The sequence below is a fragment of the Microcebus murinus genome, chromosome X (genome assembly GCF_040939455.1).
Source record: "Microcebus murinus isolate Inina chromosome X, M.murinus_Inina_mat1.0, whole genome shotgun sequence".
Lineage (NCBI taxonomy): Eukaryota > Metazoa > Chordata > Mammalia > Primates > Cheirogaleidae > Microcebus > Microcebus murinus.
In genome coordinates, this window is record NC_134136.1 from 51,662,781 (window position 1) to 51,681,518 (window position 18,738).

The 18,738-nt window shown below is 38.3% G+C and overlaps 1 protein-coding gene across 3 annotated transcripts in view; it reads right to left on the reverse strand.

Annotated features, from left to right (window-relative positions):
* The window catches only part of TENM1 (teneurin transmembrane protein 1), a 779,956-nt gene extending 763,487 nt beyond the window's left edge, over positions 1–16,469 (reverse strand). For all 3 annotated transcript variants that reach the window (XM_012759551.3, XM_012759555.3, XM_020284904.2), the window contains exon 1: positions 15,905–16,469. The gene's annotated coding sequence lies outside the window, so the exon portion shown is untranslated. The remainder of the gene's footprint in view (positions 1–15,904) is intronic.
* Positions 16,470–18,738: the final 2,269 nt, after the last annotated feature.

The window sequence follows — 18,738 nt, forward strand, 5'->3', positions numbered from 1 at the left end:
GAATGGAAAAACAAACACCACATGTACTCACCATTAAATTGGCACTAATTAATCAACATTTATGGGCATATATGGAAGTAGCATTCATCAGGTGTTAGGCAGGTAGGATGGGAGAGTAGGGGTTGGATAAATTCACACCTAATGGGTGCAGTGTATACTTTCTGGTAGATGAGCACACTCACGGCTCTGATTTGGGCAGTACAAAGGCATTATATGTAACCAAAGAGCTGTACCCCTGTAATATTCTGAAATTTAAAAAAAAAAATGTGTCTCCCATGGGTTATTCTTGGTACTAGGGCAGAAGCTGTGCTATTATATAATGATCACCACTAGTTTACTCCACTTGAGAGATATACACTTCTTCCTTTCATTTATATGGTGTCCAATATGAAGTCACATGGAGTTTTAACACATGAACTTTAAAAAATCCTTCATCAGTAATGTAAATTGTTACAATATTTAATGAGGGCAACTTGTCAGGAGGTACCAAAATGCTTAGAAATATGTACTCTCTTTGATTCAGTTATTTTACACGTGTACATGTAAAATGGAATTATCAGAATTTTTTCATGATAATTGGATTTTGGCTAAATAAATCAAGGAACAACAATATGATTGCCAAGCCGCCATTAAATGTGATATGGGAACTGTTAAGAGATGTTAATGGTCATTTCATACAATTTCTACCTATGGCTTTAATTTGCTGCTTCTAAATCATACTCTGGAAGAGCTGGGGGAGGGGAGACATTAAATTTTTCATTACATTTTTATTTACTTTTTAAACTCTGTCTCTTTTTCTTGGTCTTTATGTATGTGTGTGTGTGTATAAACAAATATGTGTTTATGTGTGTATATATGTCTGTGTATATGCATATATATATTTTACTGGGATAGAAAGATGTTCAGAAAATATTTACAAAGAACAAAAAGCATATTATAAAGTAATTCAATATGAGTCCAGCTTAAAAAAAGATATACATGTATGCAAAATATATATGATTTTCTTCTTTCTGGGTTTCTGTATTTCCTAATTTTTCTATAATGAGCATATATTACTCATATATAGAAAGTTAATATATGTTTAAAATCTTCAAAAATCCATTTTAGAAAAGGCAATGTGGTGAGTTATAGCAAAAGAAAAAGGGAAAAAGAAACTTTAAATTTTAACATTGCAATATTTTATGATTGGCACTTAATTAACTTTATGGCCCTAATTTATCAATCAATCTCAAAACCCATTATTTTTATATTTAAGGAAAAATCTCAGAAGTAAGAGCAAACAATTTAAAATTTCTACCAGTAAGTCAAAACAGAAGACAATACTTAAATGCAATTTTTAAAATGTAGGTCAATAACATCATTGTCACCTTTGACAAAGATCACCAAGGTGACTTTATAATGACAACAGAGTATCATATCATTACTAATGATATCCATATCCAGCACACTAGATATAAATCATTCATAATACACTGAAGTGGTGCTCTTGATTAGTTGCAATCTAATTGCTCAATGTGCATTTTTCATCACTGTTAATGTTGCACAAAAAAGACATAGTCCTGCTTAAGTGTTCATGTAGTTCCATAATAGTGCTAAGTTAGAATCTTTCAAAGGAAGACATTTCAGAAAGTACTTAGATCCAGACTACAGAAAAGTATTTTTGGCTCTTGTGCCACATACACCAGAGCAAGTCTGTAGAAATTGGCTTCATACCCATCAGGCTGATTCTTCAAGGAGGCTAGCAAAAAATGCTTTAAAAAATAAACTGCCCTATATGTAGCATTTGCCTTGGTGAGATACACAGAAGACTGGGAAGCAAAAGGGCTTTAAAATGATATAGCTCTTCTCTGCTCATTTCTCAATTGCCTTCAAACTGGAGCCTTTAGGAGTATGTCACCCAATTTATGATTAGAGGCGGCCAGTTCATACATTGATCTATATCAGATACCCCAGGCTACCTGCCATCACTTACCCGTTCCCAGCATGTACCACTTTCCTCACCCTTTACCTATCTAGTCGACTCAAGAGTTCATTTCCAGAAAAGAAACTGTTGATTGCCTTAATACTGGATGTGGTCTAAACACCCTTTAATAAAAAGAAATTAGAATGTTTGACAGGATAATCACTGGACTCAACCAAATAATGCATGCCAGAGGCAAAAACAGCAGAAACCACAAATGTTAGAAATGCATCTCACAGAACTGACTATTGGTTATGGAGATAGGCTAAATCCTGCAAGCAGAGTCCTAAATCCAAATCTGGACAGCTTATTAAGAGATCATCTGGCCCAGATTGTAATTAGTGCCACTGCCTCTTGTTTCTTCTCACATAGAGAATAATATTCTACTTCCTTCAGTTCTCAGCCTCTTCAAACAAAACTATCAGCTTTTATGAAATGCATAAATTGAAGTTGAGCAGAAGAAGGATCTAAAAGTCTCATTCAAGAATTTGACGTCAAAAATATATGTATACATGAATACGCATATATGTGTGCATCTGCATATATGTGTATATGGATAGATATCTTTCTCAAAAGTATAATTTCTATTAGTTTAGGAAACTTACTTGGTTTACTTGGTTTTCAATAATTACCAAATTTTATACTAATTATAACTATAACATCTATATTAACGCTATTTCTAGCCCAAGGGACCTTGGGCTACATATAGGTCACACTTTATTTTACTAATGAGTATATTTTTACATATTGCTACATGTGCTTTGAAACTCCTAATGCTATTTTTCTAATGCAGCATTTACCAAAGACCATGTAGAAAATAATTGTGTTAATAAAAGAGACAGTTTCCCCATTACAATGATCAGTGCTCTTAGACAATTAATGCTGTAACACTCTGTATTGTCACATTCTTGCTCAGGGCCTGGAGAACTTCTAGGTTTATGTTATTGGCTGCAGCTTCTTTTCTTTCTGGCAATATGGGCATTTCTAATGATGATACCTGCCAAAACTTGTCAATGCTATTTTTCTCCTTTTCCATTAGAGGCGACTGTGGCTGAATAGCCAAGTAATCTATAGTCTAACTTTACTTAATTGTTTTTACTACATGACATGAAAAAATATAGTGAGTAATCACTTCTGTTTTACATGAAGCAAATTGCTAGTGCTTTCCACAGCAATATGAAGATTTAACTTGCCTAATCTCCCTTGAACATCCTGTTCAAATCCTAACAGAGTAAGTTAAGCCTTCCTTGGTTCTCTAGTAAGTGAAGACTAGATTGGCTCAGTGGATCTCAATTATTTCCCTGTCTGTAGACCTTTTCAAAACTAAATAGCCAGAGAACAGTTGGTCCTAGTTAAAACTGGTATACGCCTCTCCCTCCATTTTTTAAGGAGAATGGGTTTATTCTTTGTTATTTATTGCCAAAACTTTACTTTTATTGTGACAGTTTTTATTTTATGTTTTTGTTTGTTTGTTTTGTATATTTACACTATAATAAAGAAAGTTATAAAGTCTCATTATAGAAAATCTGGAAAATACAGAAAGTATAAAGGAAAACTCACCTATTACTGACCTTCCCCAAACAGAAATAATACTTTTTAAGCATTTTTGTGCATCTTTTTTCAGTCTTTTTTTCTTTCTTACATCTCAGATACATATAATTTTATATCCTACTTCATCACTTGATAGTATAATATAAACATTTTCCTTTTATCATAAAATATTTGAAACATCATATTTATTGCCCATGAAATATTGCATTGCCTAGATGTACCATAAATCACTTAGCAATTTCCTTGTTGATCATTTAGGTTCCTTCATTTTTTCCACTATTACATATAATGCTTGGTGAAAAGCTTAGCAAATGAGGCTTCTTCTGTATTTCATATTATTTCTTTAGGGCAAATTCCCAGAAGTAGAATTACTGGGTCAAATGGTATGAACATTTTTAAGGTTTTCACTGCAAACTGCCAAAACTACACCAACTAACATTTCATCATGTTTTTATTAGTCATTCATTTAATCAGCAAGTATTTATTAAGCACCTACTATGTATCAAGCACTGTCCTAGGTAATATGGATACTATATCCATATTAGTTCACTTTTGTGAACAAAACACAAAGTTCATGTTTTCATGGAGCTAATATTCTAGAAGAGTTGATAAATTATAAATAAACAAAACTGCATTGTGATGCCAGGCAATGATGAGTACTATGAGAAAAACAGAAGCTGATAAAGGCATAGTAAATTAAGGAGGGTGATAGGACACATTAAATAGGATGATAGGCCTCTATGATGAAGGAATGTTTGATCAAAGATCTGAATGAAATGAGAAAGTAAGCCTGTAGAGGTCTGAATGAGAATTAAATGCATTAATACATATAAAGTCTTTAGAACAGTGCTTGTGCCTAGGAAGCATTCTGTAAGCATTAGATTTTGTTATCACCTGTAATGCAAGAATGTTCCACTCCTCCCTGTTTGGTGACATTATCATAGTGTGTGATCTTATAAAAGCCAAAAGAATCTACCATATACTGCTATTGTTTGAATGTTTGTGTCCCCTCCAAAATTCATGTTGAAATTTACTGCTCAATGCAACAGTATTAAGAGATGGGACCTTTTGGGAATTAGTTAGGCCATTTTTTGCCCTTCCACCTTCTGCCATGTGAGAACACGGCATTCATTCCCTCTAGAGGACATAGCAACAGGTGCCATCTTGAAGCAGAGAGAGCAACCCTCACAGTCACTGAATGCCAGTCCCTTGATCTTGGACTTCCCTCCCTCCAGAAGTGTGAGAAAATACATTTCTATTGTTTATTAAAAAATAAAAAGAAAGTAAGCCTATAGAAATCTGGGATAAAATTCATATCAGGGAGGAAAAAGCAAGTGCAAAGGCCCTAAGAGGAAAAAAAAAAAAATACATGGCATGTTTAAGGAACAAACCGAAGGGCAGTATGGCTAGAATGTTATAAGCAAGGTTTGAGGGGCAGAATAGTAAGACATGAAGTCCAAAAAATAGTCAGAGATTAAATCATGTAAAGCCTTTTAGGCCTGATAACGATTGTTTAAATTTTTTATTTTATTTTAGCGTATTATGGGGGTAGAAGTGTTAAGGTTACATATAAGTGAAGCCAGCCATTGGAGAGCAGAGAGTAGGGAATTATAAGATCTTATTTAAGTTTTAAAAGGATCACCCTAGTTGCTGTGTAGAACTCTATATGGGAACAAACATGAATGTAGGGACATCAATTAGAAGGTTATTTCAGTAGCCCAGGTGAGAAGTGATGGCGGTTTGGTCTGAGGTGTTAATAATAAACAAGAAAGAAAATGATTCAGATAAAGGACATTGTTTGAAGGTAGAAGCAACATTTGTTAATTGGTTGGGTGTCAGGCATGACAAAAGAGGAATCAAGAATGACTCTAATGTGTGGGGTTTGAACAATTGCACTGAGCATTATCTTATTTTTAAAAAATCCTCATATTTATTGTTTTTAACTTGTATGTATGTATGTACTTTATTATGGTAAGAACATTTAACATGAGATCTACCTTTTAAAAAATTTTTGAAGGGTACAATACAGTATTGTTATCGATAGACACTATGTTATATAGTAGATCTCCAGAATTTATTCATCTTGCAAAACTGAAACTTTATACCTGTTGAATAGCATTTATTTTACTTACTTTAGATTGAGGTTTTTTTCATATTTATTGGCCATTGCTATTTCATCTCTTGTGAATTATCTTTTCATGTCTTTGCGCAGATGGCATTTATAAAATTCTTTCCTCCCTCAGCTTCTATTTCATTATTTTCTTGTTTGCCTCCTACCACTCTGATCTTATTTTGACTTCCTCTCTCTTGAAGGTTCCTCTTATTTAACTAACCCCTTAAGTGCAGAGTTTCTCAAGTTTTCCTTGTTTTCTTTTTTACTCTACACAATCAACCTTCCATATCCATGGGCTCCACATCCATGGATTCACCCAACTATGGATTGAAAATATTCAGAAATATTTCCACCAATTTTCAAAAATCAAAACCTGAATTTGCCAGATGCCAAGTAGTATTTTGAATCAATGTGAATGAAGTAATGTATAAGCATTGATTGTATTAGTTTTTTTTTTTTAAACGGATGGGGGTCTCGCTATGTTGCCCAAACTGAACTAGAACTCCTCAAGAGATCCTCCTACCTCAGCCTCCCTGCCTTGGCCTCCTGAGTAGCTGGGACTATAGGCATGTGCTACTACACCCATTGTATTAGGTATTATAAGTAATCTAGAGATGATTTAAGGTGCCCTGTGCCCTGGAGAATATACATGGGTTATATGCAAATATTATGTCATTTTAAATCAGGCACTTGAGTATCCATGGATTTTGCTATCCACAGGAGGTCCCGGAACCAATTCCCCACAACTGCATATACTTCCTAGATGAGCTCACCTACCTATCATCCTCAGTTCTGTAATTTCCATCTGTCGCAATCCATCTTCATCTGGATGTCTAAGTGATGTCTCACATTGAGTAAGTCCAAACATGACCTCATTAATCTCCACCAAAACCAACTTTTTCTTCTGTGTTCCCTATATTGCTTAATGGCATTACCTAGTTTCCCAATCAAAAAGCCTTTAAAGTCACTCTCTCCCTCTTTATATCCCCATAATTGCTCACAGTTGCAGTACACCCTCTTTATTGGTCTCACTGCTATTACTCTTAATCCACTTCAACCCATCCTTTATACTGGTGCTTTCTAAAACTCAAAGTTGGTCATCCCACCCTCACTTTAAGGCCCCTTATCTAATTTAGTAGGCTCTACTACAACATAGCTCATTGCATAATTTTGGCAAAACCTCAAGAAAACCACCATTTTCTCCATGTAAGAAAATACTAACACGTTCATTGATTCAACAAATATGTACTAAGCAACTTCTCTGTGTCAAACACATAAGACATTATCCCTGACTTCTGTTCCCCAGATCTGTGTAGGAAACAAAAGGGCACTTTGTTGTTCTGGGTTGGTATTCTCCATTGTTAATTTAGCCTTGTGTCCTTTCACAATCTTTATGCCATGTGGAATGTGGTTCTCCATATTCTCTGACTAAAGAAATTCCTATCCACTCTTTAAGAAACAATTCAAATGATCAATTATTTATAAAACTATATCAAACTTTGACCTTCCAGACTATTCTAGTTATTGCTCTATAAGAGAATTTGTTACATGATCAGAATATGCTTATGTTTGTCTCCCCCACACGATGGTAACTTTTTTGAATATCTCTGCATCACCAGGTAAACAGAGGCATTCAAAAATGTTTGATAAATGAGTGAATGAATGAATGGAAGAATGAGTAGATGAAGGTTTTCTTTCATGAAGATTGTTCTATGATGTATAACAAAAATCTTGTAATACTGAAGCTTCAGTAAAAGGAGAGAGCAATACATGAGACCTGAAGAGCCTCTGTGGAAAACACTTAAGACTTCAAGACCTATTGTCCCAGAGTTCTATGTAAACATCAATTTTTTTTTCCTGTCTTTTCAACAACAAAGCAGCCCCAAGCATATTGCTAAATGTCTGAGACCAGTGTTCTCTCACTATGTCTATTGCTATTTTACACATTTTCTTAAGCATGTTTTATTCCATGTTTCACAGAAATATATTGTTAAAATATTCTTTCTTCCATGTTAAATTACCCGTTAAAATATTCCCCTTGCACTGAATTCTAATTGTTTACATTAAAATTACCTCACTTTCACAAGTTGTCCAATGTTTCATCAAAGCAATATCTCAAATAGGAGAAAAGAACAAAACAATGAAAAAAATGTAGCACCCTTGTGCTAACACTTCATGAATTCCAAACCAAAAATAAATGGTGTCACACCTAAGTGTTGAGATTTTATTAGACTAAACATGAAAGATAAATCACAAATGTACTAACAACATATGAATACATGCACAGAATAAATCTGTAATAAAGAATATGAGCCCAGTTAATTGATGTGTCATTTTAGCTTCTACCCAAGATAAGCAAAAAATGTATGAACAAAAAACAATATAAAGAATAATACTTCACATTATACTTATAATTCTCTAGGAGACACATAAATAATTGGTCAGAATCAGAAAAAATAAAAAGGGTAATTGCTCACAATATTTTAGTGAATGTCCTAACAGCTTATTTTCTTTTTTGTAAACCTATATAACCATCTCATCCCTTAAAAATAGTTGAGAAAAAGAGAGGAAGAGAACGGAAGGGAGGAGGGAAAAAAATTAGAGTTATTTTACTGATATTTCAAGATACAAGAGTACTCTCAAGTCTAAGTAATAAGTGTCAATTAGACAATCAACTGCACAGAATTGTCCCTTAGAGGTCACTAGATCTCATTAGTGAAATTAATACTATCTTGTAAAAAGAAGTTTCTTTATTTGACTTGCTTCACAATTCTTAAAATGTTTTCCTATACTGCTTAAAGCTTTGAACATGAGTCACAGCTACAGAAACATATTCATTTGAAGTATAGAGTAAGCAAATAGGTGATGTACTTACATGCTTCTGTAAATAATGCTTATAAAATCCATGTCAAAAATGTACACACACATTTTTATAAATATTCCTTTAGAAAAAATTCCATCCTCCTCCTACACAAACAAACACATTTTGGGGGTAGTTAATAGAGCAGGAGATCATACATCAATATCATTCAAATGCTTGTAATTAAGCAGAGCAGTTTTAAAAAAGAAAATCATTAATGTTAAAGGCAAGGGGAGTGAGGCACAGAGTATAAATTCAAAATGTTGATCAGAAACATTTTGTTGATAGGAATTGAGTTAGCTAGGAACAGAGCCAAAATTTCAGGTTTAGAAGGCTTCCAGCCACTGTGTGGTTGTAGTGTATTTATACACCTCTATATTTAAACACAGGTGGTAATTAGCAAGATTGAGACACCTTTAATAAGGCATCATCATAGGTGCAAAGGATGTGTAGCATAAGATGAGTTCATTATCAATAACTTTCCTGAATTAATCATCTCTTAGGACATTTAATTTTAAATGTACCTGAAAAAAACCTGGATTATTGAGATAGGCCATCTGCAGTATCTTTTTCTAATTTCTCTGAACAACTGAAGAGTTTTCTTAAAACGTCTCTATGCAGCTGGGACACAGGGATTGCAATATCTAATAAACCAATTGTCCATCTAATCTGGCACCTTCTCTTTGACAGGTGTCTAAACCAGATAGAGGCATTAGAGGTAATATACACACTTAGAATCCACCAATTATGCAAAACCATGCAACTGGGAAATTTTCTCTTTGACCTTAGCCAGCAATCAGATTTTCCCTGAAGTATGCAAACTGATAGCCGTGTACTTTTATTCTGGCTGGTTAAAAACCCTCATTCACAAGGCAGTTAAAAACATTAAATTGATTCTAAACATTAAAATGAAAATGGATTTCCTTTAATATAACCATATAGGAATTCTACTGAAAGTTATATATATATAATATGCAGCAGTATCCTGAATATTTATAATACTTTTTATCTAAATAGAAAAACAAAAAGTAAATATATGATGATTTCAAAAGGGAAACTGAGTAGATAACTCCATAAAAACTGAGCATTTGGATAAAGAATGAAAACTCATTGATCAGGTATTTGGAACTATCCAGATGATTGATTGGCTTTTTTCATTGTTCATCCAAATGCCAAGCATCTGCTGAAAGGTTAAAGGAAATTGACATAACACAGAAGATACAGATATTAGAAAATCTACATGTTCAATAGTGATGATTGACTCAAATTTTATGTTTTAATCAGATATTTTGGTATCACACAGATATAGCACAAGTAACAAAAATAAACCAATTAATAAAATATGTGCCATTCAACATCCAACAACTGGATGTGATATCCCCAATATTCCCTAAACTGTAAAAATGTACATATTATTTTACCTAAACCTTAAAATAACTATTTTATTCTATCATTAATAATTTTGCTTGGGATATTTATATTTTTAAATTATAGTCACTTTAAAACAGAAAAATATCTTCTGACCTTTATATCTATCTATCTATCTCTCCATTATTTTTTCATTATCAAAATCCTTTTCTTAGTCACAATACAGAAATTTGTTCACAGCTATAAATTCACAGAAAAAAATTAGTTACTCAGGACCTTAACTAATATTGCAAAATACTTAACATGGATTGTAATTCAGCTCATATTAAAAATTGTGATTCTAAAATTCAATTTCATAAGTCATAATCAGCCACAAAAATGTTACAACAGAATATGAGAAACATTAAAAGGCAATTTCCTCATTGTTCACTACTTATCAACTTACAAATTAGTTGATTAAAATTAAAATAATCAGTATGCTTTATGGTGACGAGTAAAATGACTGTTTTACAGATTTGAAATAAATGTATTCAAATCCATTTGGTCTTTGTAATAAAAAAGTGGGGCATTAATAAAATTGGTTTTTTTCTATTTGAAAAGGAAAAATAACCAATCCTACCAGGAAATTCAAACATCATTCATATTTAGTTTTGCTGTGATCACTAACTAGGCTTCTTCAAAAGTCTACAAAATCATAATTTGAAAGAACATATTTTTTCCATGGAATAGCTATTATGAAACTATTTTACAGCTGTGAATGTCCTATTACAACAAAAACACCCTGTAGAATACATAAATACGAACAGGAATGCACCAAACTTCTATTTCTGTGATTATTTTTAAAAAACTGCTTGAGTCGGATAAAGAGAGTTGTAATAAAATCTTCAGGAAAATGACAGAGATGGCACTGATTTTTGTTCTGCTTAATCATTTATTTCTAGCAAATTCAATTCCCTAGCCTTTTACAGTTACTTTCAGGGACCAACAGGCTGGCATGAAATTAAATTAACGAGCAGGTTCCCATCCTGAATTAGTGACTCCCAGCTGTCTGTCCCATCCAGTTTCCATGGCAGTAGAAGAATTGGTAGGTACAGGAAATTGTAAGAAGCCAACACATCAAACCCTTTAAGTAGATTTCGTTAAACGGATGAATCAGTACAAGTGGTAGGGGTGGGAGGAGTGTAGAATTGAAGTTAAAGTTTTTAATTTCCTGGCTTGTTGAAAAGGCCCGCGTTTTTCTGTTTTTGTAATTGTTGGAGGATGCAAGGAACATCTTATATATTTCATAGAAGGCTGAAGATTCAGGATAGCATTTAGTTCATTATGTATTTTTTAGTAACCCAAGACTGTTTAAGACACTTTACATGTATTTTAAAGTGTTTATTCATTGTTTTCTTTTTTGACATAGATATTATTACGGGTCATCACTCTGTTAAGTGACTCTAAAACATCCAGAAACTACGTATAAAATTATCTCAACCAAGTAAATGTTTGTTTGTGTTGCCCCAAACAGCTGGATGGTTGATGGAACTTTGCACTCACATATTTGGGTATCACCTATATACAGTCATAGAGACCTGTCATAAGTACCCAGAAAAAATATTAATCTTGGCACAAACCTGCCATAAACAGAGATATAAAGGCTCCAAGTAGGAGCTTCACAGGAGGTGATCCACTGATATGAAAAGAGATTTTAAACACATTTTAATGTGTTGATTTTCCAGTTAGCTTTTCTACTCTTACAGTTAGAGTAAAGTGGAGGTGGAGAACCCAATATTTCAGAATCATTACATCACATTAAAAACATCATCCAAGAGGTTGTGGTTAGTTGGCATATATGCATGTTTCACCATATGCTATTGTTTACCTAAAGTGGAGGCTCGGACAGGAAGTACAATTCAGAATAATTTTTTAAGTTGTAAATTATCCAAGATTTATACTTCCAGGTCTAGAAATGAGTCCTGAAGTTACATAAGAATTAAGAATTTAATAGGCTTCATTTATTAGAGCCTATATTATTATTTTTTAAATATTGGGGATCTATATCAACTGTAAAAACATTTACTGTCTCCAATTAAAACTAGCTTACTTAAATTATATACATAAATGTTAGCAGTGAGATTAATACAAATATTGTTATATAATAATTTTCAGTCTATGCCATCATATTCCAATTTCCTCAGCCCTATTTTTTATGGGTTCCAAATGTAAGCCATTTCTTGGTCTTGCTAAATTGTACCACAGCACGTCTAGCAAACTACAAAATCTCTATACATTATATAAATTGCCATAACAGAGCACCGAATAGTGAAGAGACACCTATGGCTGGGCCATCAAGGTTGTTAAGAATAATCAAAAGCTGTGTGAAGCCTTTTATAGCATTCACCTGCTCAAACTAAGCGTGGTTCTAGCTGGTTCTATTTGATATTTACTTTCCTCTGTTCTAAAAAAATCAATAGAAAACAGAATGGAATAGAAGTAATATATTAAGCCAGGATTCAGAATATTTTACCTTTTAGGGGAAGAAAAAATAATAATAATTTCCACTCAAATAGTGATCTAATCTAATACTCAGAATCTGCAGATAATTGAAAGCAATTATGGTATATGTGAACATTTCTGAAATATGATTCCTTTTAATTTTATAATCAGCAGGTACATTTCTACTTATGGATATATGCTGCTGAAAAAAAATGTTAAATTCTGTATCTTACAATATTTTTCATCATTTCATCTGCCTGTAGTTGTGCTAGCAATCCAGTTTAAGCCTTTCTTCCAAATGGTAAGTGATGGGAAGATTTTTAAGTATGCAGGGATTATTACTTTTGCGCTTAAGATCAACAGCAATTTAAGAAATGTATATAATTTTAATAAAATTGCCATGCATGTTTTATATCTGATGCGTAACATTCATATGTGATTGCTTTTGTGTGTGTGTGTGTATGTGTGTGTGAGATAGAGGGAAAAAATATGAATACTTTAAGAAAATTTGTTTTCATTAAAAAAATTAATCGAGTTGGGTATTCAAAGTACTGGTCTTCTGTTGACCTCAGGTCATTAATAAGTAAATAGGTAAATAAATAAATAAATGCATAAATAATAAATTAACTTGTTTGGAAAACCTTGGGAAATTCATTAACCATAATCTATACAAAGCACTTGATAATTATACTTAAATCTGAAACTGATGGACGTTTGGGGAAAGCAAGCTTAAAGCAAAAATTACATGAATTCTAAATGCCTATATCTAACATAGAATGCAAAAAAATTGTTTTGTTAATTGACACTGAAATTTCTTAACACTTCCTAGTTTTTAGGGCTGCCATGGAAAATAAATTTCCACTAAGCCTTCTGTTTCCAGAAACAACAAAATATCAAGGAATATTTTGCAGTTTGACAATTTAAAGTAATATTATACAGAATAAACTTGAATGCTACACTATTCTGCTTCAGAAGAATCTTTGCATTAAAGGCATCAGAAAGGTACAATGACTATGATCATGTCAGTGTTCATATGATAGCTGAATTGAAACACTGAGACCTTGAGGGTATTCAGACTTTGAATTAGGCCTTTGAATGAGATGACAGTTATGTATAATATGATTTCATTTTCTAATAAACCTATATGTTTGAAATTTTGGAATCTCACTTAATCACCCTTAGAGCACAATGATTCTACAAAGCATTCTTTCCTTCAGCTCCACTATATATTTTGTCAAATGACATGACTGTTCCTAATTCATAATTGGGACCTAGAACTGATGGTAAATACTACCTCATGTATTCAAAAATATTTATTCTTTTTTTTATTATGTGTGACATTATTCTCAGGACTAGACTCTTATTAGTTTTATTATGAAAATGTTAACATTTCTTAATAGAGCTGTTTTCCAGAAACACCTGTTTTTCAAAGACATTCTGGGGGACAACCTGAAAACTTTTGAATAACATTTAGAGCATGGATTTATTTTTGCAATTACCTAACTCCTTTTCAAATGCATATGGTGACTTTCTTTTAACATTAAAAGTTTCCAACATTACTTTGGCATACCTGAAAGCTATTAACTACCATTAAGAAAAAAACCCAACTTTTCAACAGTAAATTATTTAACACATCACAAAAGAAAATCTTATGAACTTGGACAAAAATGGCAAAACTGGGATTCAGCTTCTCCAGTTATTTACTTTCAGGGTCTTACTGTGCCTTATGAAAATTCATTTTTCCTCACAATGCAGATATGAAGAGCCAGGGGCGGGGGTAAGCAAGCAAATGCTGGGTAATCATGGAGCAGAAGTTAAAGCTGTGGATTGCCTTTTCATAAACAAACAAACAAAAAGCCCTTCCCTCTTAGCTGCACCCTTTCTTGGTAACACTGGAGTATCCTCTGTTCCAGATTGGAAGACTTCAGACTAAGAAGGTGGATCAGGATATTTCAGCCAAAAGATATAATAGAGCAGACATTTGCAACGTCTTCTTCAACCAGGTTAAGAGTAGCAATTGATTGTCACAGTACAGTGTACCTGGTTTGTTAATTATAATCATAAGACAACAATCTAAAATTCATGGAAGCTCTCTATGACACTTACTACAAATGCGATCAATTAAATGCTAATCTAACAGTACCTATTAGAGTCCACAGGGGTGTTTCGCTTCCTTTTGGTCTCTAAAACCAAATGGCTTCTGATTTTTCTTCTATGGCGCTGGAACTTCTCTTTTTATTTCTTTGGGCCACCTAAAATACACCTCTGGATTGGCATCCAAGGATAAAACAGGAAAGTTCAGGGCGTTTCCTGTCCAATTGTTTCACATTGAAGATGTAGAGCTTTTCTACTCTTATTAGCATATCTCCAGTAGCAGTGATGCAGATCTGCTAAACCCAAAGCTGCCGACGGCGAGTACAAGCTGCAAACCAGCCCCCGCCCCCGCCCCTACTCTCCCAGTGGCGAAATAGACGACATCTACTAGTGTAGTGAGATCTCGTCTGTCTTCACAATTGTAAACAACCCGGTTCGATGAAACGTTTAAATACACTCCTGACTGCAAACACATCCACTCACCAAGTAGCGCTAATAGTCTCCCCTTCACCCCTAGGCAAAGCATCTTAAAACTGAATTGGCGACCCGCACGTTGTGGAGTAGAAGAAAGTGAGGTTACATTTCCCCAGGTATGCCTAGCGGGTGCTTGGCGCTCGGCAGATGTGCTGGCTGCTGCTGGATCCTGGGGACTCAGGATGAAATGAGAAAACACGAACCTGCACATTTGAGCGTGTGGCTAAAGCCAGCACCGACCACCGACGGCTCCTGGAGCACCTACTGCGGTGTGATGACTGTCTCTTGTGACAAAGATTGGGGTATAGGGAGGATGCATTAGGAGAGGCCCTAGACAGCATAGGTTAGAGAAGGTCTTCCTCGGGTTCCCCCCTGAACCTGGGCTCCCTGAGTGAGGTGTTCAAATAGAAATTTAGAAGCAAACAGGTACTAAAGTGCGTCCTAGCCCCTGGGCATCTTCTCTCAGGGAGATGGCAGGAGCGGGACCGAGTGGCAGAGCCCCAGGCGGACACTCCAGGTGGGAGGGATGCCAGAGAGGCTCTCTCTTCTTTCTTTTTGGACCTATCCCCCCACCCACACGCCAAGCGCTCAGTCCACTTGTTAGAGCGCCTGGGCTCTGCGCGAGAGCCAAGGCAAGGGGGCTCCCTCTCAGAACTGGAGGAGTTGGTTTGCAAAAGTGCCCCCGGTAAGCTCAGCAAGCCCTCGAAGGGCAGCGCCCCCAGGGCACGCTGAAAGCTTGTACTGTGCAGGAGGCCGACCTCCCTCCTGCCCCGTTGGTCCAGAGCCCCGGGGCCAGCTGAGACCGCGAGTAGGATGCGGAGGCTCTGCCATCTCCGGCAGGAGTCCCAGAGCGGACGCAACCGCCGCTCACAGCCAGAAGCCGCCATCCGCCGCCCGCAGCCTTGGGGCGAAGTTCGCCAGTAGTCCTTGGGGTGGAAGTGGGGGTTGGCGGGCGAGCCGGAGCAAGAGGGAAGGAGGTGAGAGCCGGGAGAAATGCACCTACCTATTCCAGACGCAAGTTTCGGTGGCGTCCCCAGGTGCGGTTCCCCCGCCCCCTCTCCAGGTGCTCAGTTCCGCTGGGCGCTGCCAGTGCCCGGGACTTCGGGCGTCTCGGCGGATTCCTGCGGGAAGCGACTGTAAATCCACATTACTGTTCTAGCTGCCGCTCGGGCCCCCGCATCGCTCTCCTCCGGCTGGCGGCGGCGGTGCTCTTAGCCGGCGGCAGCCAGGGCAGGAACCGAACCTGGCTACTACCGCGCCAGCGGACAACCGCTGCCAGGAGGGTGCTTGAGCCCGGGGTTGTATGTGTGTGCGAGAGAGTGTGTGTACGTGTGTGTGTCTGTGAAAGAGAGAGTGTGTTTGTGTGTGAGAAAGCAGAAAGGGTGAGCTCAGCTGCTGGGGCACTCGGAGGTGAACTCCGGGCTGAGCCGGAGCTCGCCGCGCTCCCGAGTGCGGGGCGTCTGCACGGCTGATGGCTGTGCTGATGTTGCCGTGGCCGCCGCCGCCGCGCTCTAAGGCTGGTCGCGGTGGTGCAAAAAATGTTTCTCCGCTACTCGAGACCAAAAAACCTGCCCTGTCTACTGAGCATGCCCGGTTTGACAGCTCCACAGCCGAGTTTTTTTTTTTTTTCCTCCTTTTCCCCAAGACTCCAGGTTTTAGCCGCAGCTGAGACGGGAGGTGGGGGGAGGAGGAGGGAAAGGAGGAGGAGGAGGGCTTTAGGAGCAAGTAGCGGGCAGAGGAAAGGAAGTCAAGACGGGAAAGATCAGGGTGTTAGAGGGTGGAGAGACGAAAGGAGAAAGGTGGGTTTAGAAGCAGAGGAAGGAAATGTGGCTCAACAAAATCTAGATTTTCTACCACAATGGGTAGCTTCCAGGCCAGGGGACTCATATGCCCAGCTTTTATCATTACTTTCTCCTGAGGGTGAGGTGCAGGGTGGGGGGTGGTTCGGACGAGTATTTGTCAACCCCAGAATCAACCTGGGACAGTGTTTCCTAGTCATGACATACAAAAACACGCGTGTTCTCACACGCGCGCGCGCGCACACACACACACACACACACACACACACACACACACACACACACACACACACACAGGAGCGCGATCAGTGCGTCTACGTGCAAAGCCTCAGGACTGACTTAGAAAGAATGCGAAGTCTCTTGCCAGTGTAACTTTGCCGACAAAAAAAAAAAGGAGAGAAACTGTTCGCGTTCTTTCCCTTATTCTCCTTTCCCCAGCCTTCCAGAAAAGCCAAGCGGGTGAATGCGGTGCATAGCGACCCCACAAGCCCTCCAGCGTGGATCTGTGAGAGAGCACCGCCCACAGCCTCCTGCTGACAGTATGACCCCAGAGCACCAAGGCCCGCCACACGCAGCCTCCTGGCGGCGCATCAGATCAGTTCTAACTGCATCCCCCTGAAGGGGGCTGGAGCAAGAAGGAAGCGCTCGGAATTCTGCCTGGCCTGGCTGCCCTAGTCCCTGGGCTCCCTAAACAGCCCGGCTCCTCACCCTGCCAGGCACTAGGGCACATACCCAGGAGAATCCAGTGCGCTGCCCCAATCCCTGGATCTCTCCCTTCCCACCCTCCTCAGCTTCCTCGAAAAAGCGGAGAAGCGGAATCTGCACGCCCAGAAACTCGCTTCAGGAGCCTTAGGAGTGTGACTGGGCATGCTCGGGACTTGGGGCGCCTCGCATGGAGGCACTCTCCAGTGGCTAACATCTGCACGGCTGGGCCCGATGTGAGTCTGAAGTGGGAGTCATTGGCGCCCACTTGGAGCAGGCTCCGGTTCCGGGAAGGGCGGCGACGCCCACAGCACCTTCTCTTTCCCGGCTTCCCAATGAGAGCAAGACCGTGGGAGATACCAAGTGCCGAGCCAGGGGAGCCGCACCAACTGGAGAAACAGGAGGCTAGCGGATTCCCAGATTTCCTGCCCCCAGCGCCACCCAAGCCATAGGCAGGTAGGGGGCGCGCAGAGCAGCGAGAGATCCCCGCGTGTGTTCCCAGAGACTGCTAATCTTTAGGTAAAGAAAAGAGCGTGAAGAGTTGAACCTTCTTTGGGCGAAGGACGTTTATTGATGGTTTTCTTGAGTGAAGAAAGAACAGCGTGTGTGAATGTGTATGTGTGCACGCACGTTTTAAATTTTCCTCCCTAAGAACAGGGACAGGAAAGGGAGAAGATATTGCCGAGTTGGAGCCCACTAGGGGTTACGATAAGGCACGTTTGGAGCCTTGGCTGGCGCTAGTTACAGGGAAGAGTTGTTCTGGACGCGATAAGCCAACACCAAAGCTTCCAGCTGTTCCCCTCCCTGGGTGGCTTAGCTGCCAGAGGACGGCTTCCGGCTGGATGGTCTCTGCTCTTCTGAGCAGAGGGACTGGGTTCAGATTCCAAAAGAGAGGTAGTTTAGGGTGACGCCAGGGGGAGATCTAGGAACCCTGTGCTCCCATCTTCCCAGCTTTTGATACAGGTATTTGCAAAGAGGGAACATTGTAAACCCATCACAGGAACAAGGGGAGCTGAACGCTCAGGAGCGGGGTTGGGGAGAGGAATCAGGGAATCAAGAGCACATTTATTTCCATCGTCCCTTTTCCAACAGCACCTTTAGCTTCAGGCTGGAATCCTTTGGATGAATCCCTGCCTCTCAACACCACCCACCCACACCCCACCCCATATCCCCGGCCCGTCCCGCCCCACCGCCCTGCCAACAAAGAAACAAAAGATGACAACCAGACTCTGTAGGGGCATAGCAACTGCTTCTATCCCTGTCTCTGTTGGTTTGTTGAAAAAGCAGTGGAGAAGGGATGGCTATAAAACCTGTGTCTTGCCACCGGTATGTAAAC